Source organism: Phyllobates terribilis, unplaced genomic scaffold (assembly GCF_046119375.1).
Source record: "Phyllobates terribilis strain yellow unplaced genomic scaffold, ASM4611937v1 Scaffold_5__5_contigs__length_657084704, whole genome shotgun sequence".
Lineage (NCBI taxonomy): Eukaryota > Metazoa > Chordata > Amphibia > Anura > Dendrobatidae > Phyllobates > Phyllobates terribilis.
Genome location: NW_027362765.1, coordinates 273,330,840 through 273,345,184, shown reverse-complemented (window position 1 = coordinate 273,345,184; position 14,345 = coordinate 273,330,840). Strand labels below are relative to the sequence as shown.

The 14,345-nt window shown below is 48.3% G+C and overlaps 1 protein-coding gene and 1 long non-coding RNA gene across 2 annotated transcripts in view; one reads left to right on the top strand and one right to left on the bottom strand.

Annotated features, from left to right (window-relative positions):
- LOC141272949 (uncharacterized) overlaps window positions 1-14,345 on the top strand; it is a 73,489-nt gene that overhangs the window by 43,450 nt on the left and 15,694 nt on the right. The window lies entirely within an intron of this gene.
- The window catches only part of LOC141272948 (nicotinamide N-methyltransferase-like), a 58,777-nt gene that overhangs the window by 39,497 nt on the left and 4,935 nt on the right, over window positions 1-14,345 (bottom strand). The window lies entirely within an intron of this gene.

The following is a 14,345-nucleotide window of genomic DNA, read 5'->3' as shown; positions in this document are numbered from 1 at the left end:
ACTAGCAGCTAGCTGTCACTTTATCAGTGGACGTAACCATGGATACCTAAGGTCCTGCAATGCCTGCACATGAGGAGAGATAGTGAATCAAAAATACTATACTACATTTCTAATTGTAGGTATTTGCTAATATTATTACGCCTACTACATATTGGGATAGGATCTTGGAGATGGGAATACCCCTTTAAAGTCTGTGTGCATTTGCAAACATGAATCTGGCTTTTTTATGTTTCTTTTGGAGTAATGGCTTCTTCCTGGCAGTGTGGCCTTTCAACCCATGTTAATACTGTACTCATTTCACTGTGGTTATTGACACAATCTTACCAGCTTCCGTCATCATCTTCACAAGGTCTTTTGCTTTTGTCCTTGGGTTGATATGCACATGTCGGACCAAAGTACGTTCATCTCAATGACACAGAACCCGTCTCCTTCCTGAGTGGTATGATGGCTGGACATGCCCATCTTGTTTGTACTTGCGTATAATTGTTTGTACAGATGAACGAGGCACCTTCAGATATCTTGAAAGTGTACACAAGGATGGGCCAGACTTGTGCAAGTCCACAATTCTCTTCCTGATATCTTGGCTGATTTCATTAGCCTTTCCCATGATGCTACACAAAGAAGCAGTGTGTTTCAGGTGCGCATTAAAATAAGTCCACATGTATGTCTCTAATTAACTTAGATGTTGCAAAAAAAAACCTTTCAGAAGCTTCAAAACACATGACATCATCACATAGGCAGTCCAGAGTTATTTAAAGGCATAGTAATCTTAGTCTATGTAAACTTTTGACTTTGCAGTAAGTAATAAAAATACCTTAAAACACACTCTCTCTCATTATTCTGACATTTGAACAATATGATAATCCTAATTGACCTAAAACGAGAAAGGTTTATTCTGATTTCATTTCAGATATTGAGAAAAACATGCATATGTGTCTTTTTATATAGTGTATGTAACCTTCTGGTTTCAACTGTACACTATAGGGACTTACAAATGTCATTCTTTCTGACTGAGTCATTTACTTTTCTCGTCTATTTGATTTGGTCCAGACCACCATAACAATTTCTTCCAGCCAGGACTCGTCTGCAGAGATTACAACATAGATACATTTGACTCCTCACATTTCCAGCACCGTCCCCATCTATTCCTAACCTGCACAGCCTCCCCATGCTGCCTTCTCTTCTGGTGTGGAACAGTAACCCCAATGTAGCATCGGCGTCTCTGCCCCCTGCCAGGCAGAGACGCCGTCCCTCTCACCGCCGCGCTCCCCGCCCGGCGTCCTCCGGCGCTCCTCTTCCTGCTGATGCCGGCGCGCGCAGCTTCCCGGGCACTGTGCTTAGGGCGCGCGCGCTCCCTCCCTCTTAAAGGGGCCGCGCGCGCCGTCCTAAGGAGTCCCCGGCCAATAGCCGGAGGTCCTCCCATATATAAGGCACCTCCTCCAAAATGGAGGTGCCCGAGCAATAGTTGTTGCACAGTGTACTTACCTCTGCTTCAGCCTTCAGGTCCCGTTGCTAGCCTGACTACTAGTCCTGCCCGCCAGCCTGACTACCAGTCCGCCAGCCTGACTACTCTCCAGCCCGACAGTCTGTCTTCCGTTCAGTCCGCCAGTCTGTCTATGGGCTCTGCCCGCCTGCTTACCTGGAAGCACTGGCCCGCTACCTACCGTGCCTACCTGGAGGCTCCTGCTTGTTACCTGCCGTGCCTACCTGGAGGCTCCTGCTTGTTACCTGCCGTGCCTATCTGGAAGCTCCTGCTTGCTACCTGCCGTGCCTACCTGGAGGCTCCTGCCTGTCACTTGCCGTGACCACCTCTCAGCCTACCTGGAGGCTCCTGCCCGTCACTTGCCGTGACCACCTGGCAGCCTACCTAGAGGCTCCTGCCTGTCACCTGCCGTGACCACCTGACAGCCTACCTAGAGGCTCCCGCCTGTCGCCTGCCATGTCTGCCAGTCCATCTACCCGGATTACTCGTCAGCCTGCCTGCTGTGCCCATCTGCAATACCGGTCGTTCCCTGCCATCTGTACCGTGGGAGTCACCTGCTCCCTTACAAGGTCGTCCCCAGAGTAGCACCTGGTCCCTCTGCTCGGACCCTCCCTGGTCACTGAGTCGATTGAGCCGCCGTACGACCTTGGTCGCTCCGAGTTGATACCTAGTTACGCCCCTCTGGGTCCCTCCTTGCACCGCAGCACAGAGGTTCCACCACCCGGATCCGTAACACCCAATACTTCAAATATTATGTCATTACTATGATTACCCTTCCACTAATTTGTGCTACAAAGATAATGTGCGAGATAGCGGGAGCATATAAAAATAATAGCGTCCCATAGAAAGTAGTAAGGACCCCACTATGCTACCTAGCAAGTAATAATGCTCGATATGCTGTTTTGAAAGTTATAACATCCGAAGTGTCCTTTCCATGCAACAAATACCCTTGAGTATTCCTTTAAGAAACAATGCCCCTCCCCAAAAGTAATAATGCCCCCTCAAAGACACAATCAAAACTAATACTGCATCCATTTAAAAGAAATAATGTCCTGAGTGGCCCCTTAAATACTGTATTATAGTCCCACAGCTCCCTACGGACTGTATGATGGTCCCCACAGCTCTCTACGCACTGTATGATGGTCCCCACAGCTCCCTACGCACTGTATGATGGTCCCCACAGTAGCTCCCTATACACTGTATGATGGTCCCCACAGCAGCTCCCTACACACTGTATGATGGTCCCCACAGCAGCTTCCTACGTACTGTATGATGGTCTGCACAGCTCCCTACATTCTGTATGATAGTCTCCACAGCTCCCCACGTGCTGTATGATAGTCCCTACAGCTCCCCACGTGCTGAATAATGGTCCCCACAGCTCCCCACGTGCTGTATGATGGTCCCCACAGCTCCCCACGCACTGTATGATGGTCCCCATGGGCTGTATGATGGTCCCCACAGCTCCCTATGCACTGTATGATGGTCCCCACAGCAGCTCCCTACCTACTGTATGATGGTCTCCACAGCAGCTCCCTACACACTGTAAGATGGTCCCCACAGCAGCTCCCTACGTACTGTATGATGGTCCCCACATCTCCCTACGCGCTGTATGATAGTCTCCGCAGCTCCCCACATGCTGTATGATGGTCCTCACAGCTCCCCACACACTGCATGATGGTCCCCACACACTGTATGATGGTCCCCACAGCTCCCCATGTGCTGTATGATGGTCCTCACAACTCACCACGTGCTGTATGATGGTCCCCACAGCTCCCATGTGCTGTATGATGGTCCCCACAGCTCCCCACGCACTGTATGATGGTCCCCATGGGCTGTATGATGGTCCCCACAGCTCCTTATGCACTGTATGATGGTCCCCACAGTAGTTCCCTACGTACTGTATGATGGTCTCCACAGCAGCTCCCTACACACTGTAAGATGGTCCCCACAGCTCCCCATGTGCTGTATGATGGTCCTCACAACTCCACACGTGCTGTATGATGGTCCCCACAGCTCCCTACGTACTGTATGATGGTCCCCACATCTCCCTACGCGCTGTATGATAGTCTCCGCAGCTCCCCACATGCTGTATGATGGTCCTCACAGCTCCCCACACACTGCATGATGGACCACACACACTGTATGATGGTCCCCACAGCTCCCCATGTGCTGTATGATGGTCCTCACAACTCCCCACGTGCTGTATGATGGTCCCCACAGCTCACAACGCACTATATGATGGTCCCCACAGCAGCTCCCTACACGCTGTATGATGGTCCCCACAGCTCCCCACATGCTGTATGATGGTCCCCACAGCTCCCCACGCACTGTATGATGGTCTCCACAGCTCCCCACGTGCTGTATGATGGTCCCCACAGCTCTCCAACGCACTGTATGATGCTCCTCACACAGTGTATGATGGTCCCTACAGCTCCCCATGCACAGTATAATGGTCCCCACAGTTCCCACTCACTGTATGATGATCCACACAGCTCCCCACGCACTGTATGATGATCCACACAGCTCCCTATGCACTGTATGATGATCCCCACAGCTCCATATGCACTGTATGATGGTCCCTACAGCTCCCTATGCACTGTATGATGGTCCCCACAGCTCCCTATACACTGTATGATTGTCCCCACAGCTCCCTATACACTGTATGATGGTCCCTACAGCTCCTTATTCACTATATCATGGTCCTCACAGCTCACTATAACTGGTATGATGGCCCCTACAACTACCTATATCCTGTATAACGGCCCCCATAGCACCATATATACAGTATGATGGCCCCTGCAGCCCAATATATACTGTATGAAGGCCTCCACACACCCTTGTACACTATATTATGACCCCCAGCTCCCTATATACTGTATGATGGCCCCCACAGTACCTTATACATTATATTATGGCACCCACTTCCCCTTATATATAGTATTGATAACCCCCATGGTTCCTTATGTATAGTATGATGGCACCCACATCCCCTTATATAAAGGTTATGAAGGAGGAGATTTATCAAACATGGTGTAAAGTGAAACTGGCTCAGTTGCCCTTAGCAACCAATCAGATTCCACTTTTCATTCCTCACAGAGTCTTTGGAAAATGAAAGGTGGAATCTGATTGGTTGCTAAGGGCAACTGAGCCTGTTTCACAGATCTAGTTTTCACAGATAGATCTCCCCCAAATCTGTTTTCTTTTCAGATAATTCAGATAACACATAACGGCAAATAATTTAAATACAGATCAAAGAAAATGGATTTTAACAGAGTATTGGAAATTTCAAAATGCTGAAACCATTAGAGCAAATTGGGTTGAAACATTTGGTACTCAAGCCCCAAAGAAACAAACCATTTACCACATTTGTGACAAATTCAATGCCGCTGGCTCAATTCTTAATTCTCCAAAAACTGGTCGACCCAAAACAGTCTGTACGGAAGATAATAAACAACTTGTTGCTGAAACATTTGTTCAGAGTCCAAAAAAGTCCACCAGAAGAGCCTCTTTGGAATTGGGAATTTCACGAGCTTCTATCATGCGAATCCTGAAATCTATTGGGTGGAAAACTTATCGTCCACGTCTAATTGATGGTTTATTGGAGGATGATCCAGACAGGCGGCTGCAATTTAGTGTTTGATAAATCTCCCCCTTCATATCCTTATTACACTTTCTGTCCACCTACTTTTGGACCACCCTGTATATAGTATGATGGCCCCCACAGCCCCTTATATATAGTATGTGCTCCCACAACCGGATAATATAAAAAAATAATAAAGATAGATCATACCTAATCCTGATTCCTGGCAACACAGCCTCCATCTCCTCTTCAATGGCGGGTCTGCAGAGCAGCGCAGTGCTATGACTTAATTTCACCACCTGCTTGAGTAAGCTCAGCAGGACCGGACTGGGGCCAAGATGCAGTCCTGGCACAAAAAAAAATCACCAACCCACATACCCACATATGAGTGTCCTCACTCAAGTCGTAGAACACGGACAGGTTGTGCCAACTTTTGCTTTACTTGTTACACCAATCACATCCAAGAATAACAAGAGGAAAAATGTTATGCTAACCTGGGAAGGTTGTGTCACACACAACTATGTACACGCATGAACAGCTGCTGCAGATTCACGGGTCTCCTGACCAGAGATAAGGAAAAAAAAGGAGCCAAAACTTGGTTTATCCACGCTGCTGATAGGTAATGAAGATACAAAATTGTGGGATAATAAAATTGTATATTTTATTTTTGTTTTTTTAGTCAACGCATTTCAAAGTCATTCCAGACTTTTTCTTCAGGACGAAAACCCTTTACCTGGACCAATGGCACTCCTTCGCTCCGATTGCTGTGTTCCCCAGCAATCTCATCACATTTTTTATGGACATAAGCGCTGCAGACTATCAGAGGACTTTGATGATCTGCAGTCTTCATAGTACGTTTTGACAGTAATAGGCTGCTCTTGTGCCATAAACAATGTCATGACATCTGCGCTGGTCCGGAAGTAAGTATGCTTGCATTATATTCAACACACTGGGGGCACAACCAATTTAAAGCTAACCTGTCACATCCCAAAATGCTATTAACCTTACAGATATGAGATTAATTTGAACTTTATTTGTCCCAGAGGCCTCCAGTTTTCAGTCATAGAGGAGCGGCCGTCGCGGCTTCGATTACCACTCAATACATAGCCCCCGGTACCGACTGACAGCTGACTCAACAGTGCATCAGTACAAAGCCGGCTGTCAGTCAGTGATGGTGCATGGTTATAGCCACCGCTCACTATGTACTGAGCGGTGACTGTAGGCACGCCTCTATGATTGAAAATTGGAGAAATTAAGGATAATGTCCTCCAGGTGGCAGGACACCTTTAGAATGCTATTAACCTGCATATGAAACCCATATTTGAAGGTTAATAGCATTTTTTTACATAACAAATTCTCTTTAAAGGGGTTGTACACTACTCAGACAACCCCTTCTGAATCCCTATGTTTTCCCCGGTACAATAATATCACCTATAGTCACCTCCAGTGCCGGCCCCATTCCAGCCATGTATCTGCACTGGATCTCCCAGGTATCACATGACATTGTTATGTCATGTAATCCCTGCGGACAATCAGCGCTGGCTTTGCTCTCCTCTCCTGCGGACAAATCAGACATCCAGAGGAAGTGAGAGCTGTTGCTGCTAGTGATGAGCGAGCATGCTCGCTACTGCTCGGTGCTTGCCCGAACATCTCACTACTCGAGATGCTCGACGCTCGCCGAGTATTTCCGGGGTTGCTCGGCGGGAGCTCGGGTCCCCTTCCTGCATGTTTGGCGCTCTTTAGAGCGACAATCAACATGCAGGGATTGCCTGCCACTCACTGTAATGCCGTAGCCATGTTGGTTGTGGCATTACAGTGATTGGCTGGCCGCACAGCGTCATCAGGTCTATATCAGACCTGGTGCCGCCATGTTCATCACAGTCACTCAGGAATTAGACAGTGTAGGGAGAGGTGCTGCTGCGTCAGGGAGAGATTTGCTTGTGTATTAGGTAGTGTAGGGAGAAAAAACGTACATTACACATATCCATCTTAACAAACAGTCCTTTTGAGGACTAACTAATCCATCTGCAGAGATATCAGGCATGCAGGGTATATAGGCAGGCAGGGTTTATAGCAGACTGCAGTGCACATAGCACAAGAGGCTCCATTCCAATTCTGCCTTCTGCTGCTGTTAGATATTTATATACAAAGGCCCAGGTCTCAGGGGCCAGGAATACTTTTCTTTGGATCTTAATCCTCATTATTTGCTTAAAAAGCAATCCAGAGAACACCGTTTTTCTGCGCCATTTGCTTGTTGGCACTGCAGAATACAGCCAGGTCCTTTCCATATTACAGCTCTAGAAATCCAGCTATTTAAAACTGTGTTTTCTCCGTCAAACGGATCACATATACGTTGTCAGAAAATACTGCCATTTCTGGCCTCCATTAAAAATTTCCTTTAGTGTGTCAGTGAAGCAATTCACAGCAGTTTGCTGTTCAAACTACTTACCTACAGGCCAGGTATTTAAAACTCTGTTTTCTCCATCACACGGATCACATATAAGTTCACTCCAAACTCAGTCATTTGTAGTGAGCGTGGGAGATACTGTCCTCCACTTAAAATGGGCAAGGCATGTGGCGAGGGACGGGCAAGGGACAAGGCCGTGGGCAAGCTGAAATTGTGCCACAACAAACACCCACATCTTCTCGCCTGACCTTCCTGACCCAATTTCTAGGGGACCGCAGCACACCACTATTGAACCCAGAGAAGTGTCAAAAGGTTGTTGGTTGGATAGCGGATAATGCTTCTAGTCACTTAGCCACCACCACCACCACCCTGTCTTCCACACGGTCAAGTCTCAGTAGCCGTGAGTCTGGACCACATATTCCTCACCCTGATCCTCCTTCCTCCCACCATGCCGAGTGCCCAGAGACAACTGATCCCACACTTGGACACTCTGAAGAGCTCTTCACTTTTCCATTAATAGATTCGGGCCTCTCGCCCGGTCCTCTTGAAGCAGGGCAAGAGGAGATCGCGTGTAGCGATACCCAAATATTTGAGCAGCCACGGTCACACGAAGGCGACGGTGGGAAAGTGTCACAAGAGGTGGACGATGATGAGACACAATTGCCAGAAAGTCAGGAGGAGGACCAGGGTGCGGAAGTGGAAGACAAGGTGGTGGATGATATAGTAACTGACCCAACCTGGCAGGAGGACATGCAGAGCGAGGACAGCAGCACACAGGGGGAGAGAGGCAGAGCACCCCAACAGGCAGGAAGAAGCAGTGTGGTGGTCGTAGACAGAAGGCAGGCAACCGTTCCCCGTAACACCAACACAAAGGAAGTTGCCAGTACAACTGTTGGTCTTCTCGAGTCTGGTTGTTTTTTAAAGACTCTGCCGATAACCCCAAAAAGGCCATTTGCACCACCTGCCAGGCCAGCATCAGCAGGAGTGGCAAAATGACCAGCCTGACCACCACCAGCATGATCAGGCACATGGCAGAAAAGCCCCCGACTTTGTGGGCCGAACCCCAGGGTCCAGGAACAGTGTCTGCAGGTGGCACCATTGCTTCTTCCGCTGTTGTGCATGCAAGCCAATCCCCTGTCCATGGTGCTTGCGAAGATGCCTCCTGCCCTGCACCTGTCGTTGCGCACTCTCAAGTAGCAGCATCAGGAAGCACATCCATGTCCTTGTCCTAGTGCAGTGTTCAGTTGTCCATACCCCAGTCCTTGGAACGCAAGCGCAAATATGCAGCCAACACCCCACAGGCCACACTACTAAATTCTCACATGTCACGACTGCTTGCGCTCGAAATGTTGCCTTTTAGGCTCGTGGAGACTGAAGCATTCCGCAACCTGATGGTGGCGGCCGTCCCTTGGTACTTGGTCCCCAGCCGCCACTATTTCTCCCGGTGTGCCGTCCCCGCATTACACAAGCACGTGTCCCAAAACATTAGCCTTGCCCTCAACAACGCAGTTACCGGGAAAGTCCACCTAACCACGGACACGTGGACAAGTGCTTGTGGGCAGGGACGGTACATCTCGCTGACAGCACACTGGGTTAACATAGTGGAAGCCGGGACCCAGTCGGGCCTTGGGACGGAACATGTCCTCCCGACGCCAAGGATTGCGGGCCCTAGGTCAATCAGGGTTGCCCCCACGATCTACAGCTCCTGCACCTCATCCTCCTCAGCCTCCTCATCCTCTTCAGCCTCCCTCTCCGAAATGACCACATCAGTCACAAGCTGGAAGCACTGCCTCGGCCAAGCGGCAACAGGCTGTGCTGAAGCTAATTTGCTTAGGTGACAAACCGCACAATGCTGAAGAGTTGTGGACAGCTCTGAAAGAGCAGGCAGATCTGTGGCTCACACCGCTGAACCTACAGCCAGGCATGGTCGTGTGTGACAATGGCCGGAACCTGGTGGCGGCTCTGAGGCGAGGCGAGCTCACACACGTACCATGCCTGGCCCATATGCTTAACCTCGTGGTTCAGCGGTTTCTCAAATCCTACCCGTAGCTGCCGAATCTGCTTGTTAAAGTACGCCGCCTGTGTGCCCATTTTAGAAAGTCAGCTACAGCTTCTGCCGCCCTTGCCGTGTTTCAGCAGTGTTTGCAGCTTCCGGCTCACAGACTGGTGTGTGATATTCCCCACACATTGGAACTCTACACTGCAGATGTTGGGAAGGATTTGTGAGCAGAAGAGGGCAGTAGTTGAGTACCAGCATCAACAAGGCCATCGGTATTCAGTTCAGACTCCACATATAAGACCTCAGGAGTGGACATAGATGTCAGACATATGTACCATCCTCCAAAACTTTGAGGACTCCACCAAGATGGTGAGCGGCGATGACGCCATAATTAGCGTCACCATCCCGCTTCTCTGTCTTCTGAAATGCTCTCTGCTCACATGCTCTCTGCTCACAATCAAAGAGGATGCATTGCAGGCGGAGCACGATGAGATGGAGCAAGGAACCATACAGGGTGATTACACACAGCCAAGCCTCATCTCATCCCAACGTGGATTGGGTGACAATGAGGAAGAGGAGGAGGAAGGACAGGAGCTGGTTTCATGCACTATAGACGGTACTACCTGCACAGCTGTCATACCGTCTGTTCAGCTTGGATGGCCAGAGGACAGAGAGGAGGAGGAAGAGAGCATGGTCAGTCATCCTCTTGGTGAGTACACGGAAGTCTTGTCTGTTAGTAGTCTGGCACGCATGGCTGAGTTTATGTTACGCTGCCTTTCCCATGACCCTCGCGCTCTCAAAATTTTGGGTAACAGTCATTACTGGTTGGTGACACTTCTAGACCCATGCTACAAGGAGAACTTTATATCTCTTATTCCTGAGGCGGACAGGTCTACAAAAATGGGGCTGTACCAGAAGGCCCTTCTTGCGGAACTATTAAAAAAATTCCCATCGGAAAACGCTGGCAACAGAGGGCACACTTCATTGGACAACCAAGGAGTATAGGCGAGAGAGACACAACTCCAATCCAGCAGAGGCAGGGGAACACTGTCAAAGTTCTGGGAGAGTTTTCTCAGACCCTCCCATCACACAGGCCCTGAGGCACGGGGTACTCTCACAAGGAATGCAAAGTTTTGGAAGATGCTGAGGGAGTACCTTGCCGACTGTACCAACGTCCTCCGTGATTCCTATGTGCCTTATAATTATTGGGTATCCAAGCTGGATACGTGGAATGAACTGGCTCTGTATGCCTTGGAGGTCCTGGCCTGCCCCAGCGTTTTATCAGAGCGGGTTTTTAGTGCCGCTGGTGGAATTATAACTGATAAGCACATCCGCCTGTCAACTGAAAATGCTGACAGGCTGACTCTTATAAAAATGAACAAGGGCTGGATTGGGCCAGACTTCTCAATACCACCGAATGATAGCAGCGTAACATAAACTCAAATCCAGTGTCTTTTCTTGGGAGGTGTATTCCCATGCACCCTTTCACACCCAGACATGGGTATACACTTCCTGATTTTGTCTATTTGCTCTTGTCCTCCACCTTCTCATCCTCCACCACCATATCACCAGGGTGACTGTGGTCCGTGATGCAACATCCACATAATTTTTTTAAAGGGTGTTTATGATGCCCGTAAAAAAAATTTTTTATACAGTATGTTCATGTATACCCCCAGGGGTAAATGTTTGTCAGCCCATACACTTAGTGCATGGGCATTACAAGTATAGGAGGCCTGCTCCTTTCTAATGGGAACATTTTTTTATGTGGTCGTCCTCCACGTCTCTTCCAAGGGGCATTGAAGTGCCTCCAAATTTTTGGCAGCCCTTGCATTCACTGCATAGGCCAACACTATGGGAGACTCTCTCCTTTCTAATGGGAATTTGTCGTTACTGTGACCCTGCTCTATGTGTCTTTAAATTCTTAGTGGGGTTTTTCCTAAAATTGGTCAGCCGTTGGACTCACTGCATACCCTATAACTGTATAGCAGACTCTCTCCTTTCTAATGGGAACATGTCGTACTTGTTACTGTGGCCCTGCTCTGTGTGTCTTTAAATTCTTAGTGGGGTTTTTCCTAAAATTGGTCAGCCGTTGGACTCACTGCATACCCTATAACTGTATAGCAGACTCTCTCCTTTCTAATGGGAATTTGTCGTTACTGTGGCCCTGCTCTATGTGTCTTTAAATTCTTAGTGGGGTTTTCCTAAAATTGGTCAGCCTTTGGACTCACTGCATACCCTAAAACTGTATAGCAGACTCTCTCCTTTCTTATGGGAATTTGTCATTACTGTGGCCCTGCTCTATGTGTCTTTAAATTCTTAGTGGGGTTTTTCCCAAATTTTGGCAGCCCTTGCAGTCACAGCATGGGCATTACCACTATAGGAGACCCGCTACTTTATAATGGGAACGTTTTTTTTACTGAGACCCTCCTCTATGTCTCTTCAAAGGGGTATTGGGTTGCGTCCAAATTTTTGGCAGCCCTTGCAGTCACTGGATACCCAATAACAGTATAGGAGACCCACTTGTTAATAATGGGAACAACAAAGCATAGCCGGCTGATGGCTCTCTAACAATAGCGAGGGCAGACTGCTGGCCTTTTAAGAATAGTAAGGGCCGTCTGATGGCCCTATAAAAATAGGCTTTATGACTTTGAGTCCCTCCATCATAAATAAAACAAGATGTGTCTGATGATGTGTCACACACCACATTGCCAGATAAGGTTGTAAAATGTTAAAATGACATTTCCCTGTGAATGCATTTGTCTTAAAAAATAGCGTAAAAAAAACAAAACAATAGGATCTTTCTTTAGTATAAAAAAACAACGTCACCAATTTAACCTCAATTTAATCACATTGTTCAGCTCCTGCACCTCCTCCTCCATCTCCGAAATGACCACATCAGTCACAAGCTGACAGCACTGCAGCACTGCCTTGGCCAAGTGGGAACAGGCTGTGCTGAAGATAACATGCTTAATGCTTAATTGACAAACCGCCCAGCGCACAGTTCCCTGTGCTGTTCACCGCTGTCTGCAAGGTCTGTGTGTGTGAGTGCAGCTCACCCTGTAGTGTGTGCTTCAGCCAAGTCTGGTTGTAGTGCACTCAGTGTGTGTCACTGCCTCATACATTGTCCTTTTTTGCCAATTCATAATTTTTCCTGATATCTCCTATTAGTGTGGTGGTTCCATCCGTATTCAGCTAAATTGGTTCCAAACACACTATATAGGAGTAGATAGAGAAATTTTTTTGGTCTTGCAGCGCTAGTGCACAGTGCTCTGCATCTGTACTGTTCACCGCTGTCTGCAAGGTCTGGTGTGTGAGTGCAGCTCACCCTGTAGTGTGTGCTTCAACCCCGTCTGGTTGTAGTGCACTCAGTGTGTGTCACTGCCTCATACATTGTCCTTTATTGCCAATTCATAATTTTTCCTGATATCTCCTATTAGTGTGGTGGTTCCATCCGTATTCAGCTAAATTGGTTCCAAACACACTATATAGGAGTAGATAGAGGAGCCTTTCTGCAGCATTGGGCCCTGCAGCCCCAGCCAGATTAGTATTAGCCTATTTTTTGCAGCCTCATCTATTGCATTGTAGGTTACCTTCCTACATTGTAATAGCTACAAAAAGTTTGTGATACTATCGTTATTACATCTTTAGGCACATCCAGTGTCTTTTTGTGACAAAAAAAAACCTAAATAAAGTTCACCAAACACTCCACTTTACAGTTGTGTAGGCCACATTAGCTCATATTAAAGTCTAGTCCACACTTTATAAAATTAGTGTTTCTTATACCTGTTAGCAGCTGTTCAGGAATAAGCACACTAAGCCCTTAGTACTTTTCTGCCTATCTTTATCAGTCTACCAAGATGAAGAAGGCAGGGAGTAAGGCATGTGGTCGTGGGCGTGGGCGTGGGCGTGGAGTTTCTGCAGGGAGAGGACGTGAGGATTCTGTGCCTGCAGGGAGAGGATGTGGGGATTCTGTGCCTGCTGTGGGTACCAGTGACTCAGCATCCCCCAGTTTTACCAGGGAACAGTCCTTTATGCGCAGCTTTGTAGGAGCTAGCCGTACCCCACTGCTGCGCGAGGACCAAATTGAAGCCGTTGTCGGATGGATGGCAGCTAACGCATCGACTTCAATTAGTTCCAGATCCTCTCAGGTCCTGAGCACTGAAGAGCACCCATCTGTCTCTTCACCACCTGCCAAATTGCCCAGGCAGTCAGAGAGCCCTGGACAGGAGCCATATCTACTTCTGTTCTCTGAATCTCTTGGCTTGGAAAGAGGGGGCCAGCCAAGCAGAATTCTAGAATTTGAAGAAGAGGTAGTATGCAGTGATGCGCAACCGTTTTGTCTCTCTGAATCTGAAGAGGCGGGTGGGCCAGTGCCTATGGTCAGCAGCACACCTCAGTACGCATCTGATGATGAGACTCAGGTGCCACTTTCTGGTGCGTACTGTGCTGTCGGGACTACCCAGGAGAAGCAGTTGTTTGAAGAGGGTGGTGTAGATGATGAGGTCCTTGACCCATCATGGCGTGAGGGACAGGAAGGTGGTGGGAGCAGCTCTGAGGAAGAGATTCCCCGAACGGCCCAAAAAGGAGGGAGAGGGAGGGGGCAGACTTGGTTGCCTGTAGCCTCCACTTCGGCACCCATTAGGAGCATGGCTCTTCCAAAATCCAAAGCGGGCGCTCCCAAGACTTGCAGTGCCTGGTCCTTTTTTGACACAGTTGCAGATGACATTTGCTTTGTCAAATGCAAGCTGTGTAATCAGAAGGTGAAAAGAGGGAAAAGTGTCAGCAACCTCAATACCACAAATATGTGGAAACATGTGCGGACCAAGCACGTGGTGGAGTTACAAAAACACACTGAAGACCTAGGCCAACCAACAGC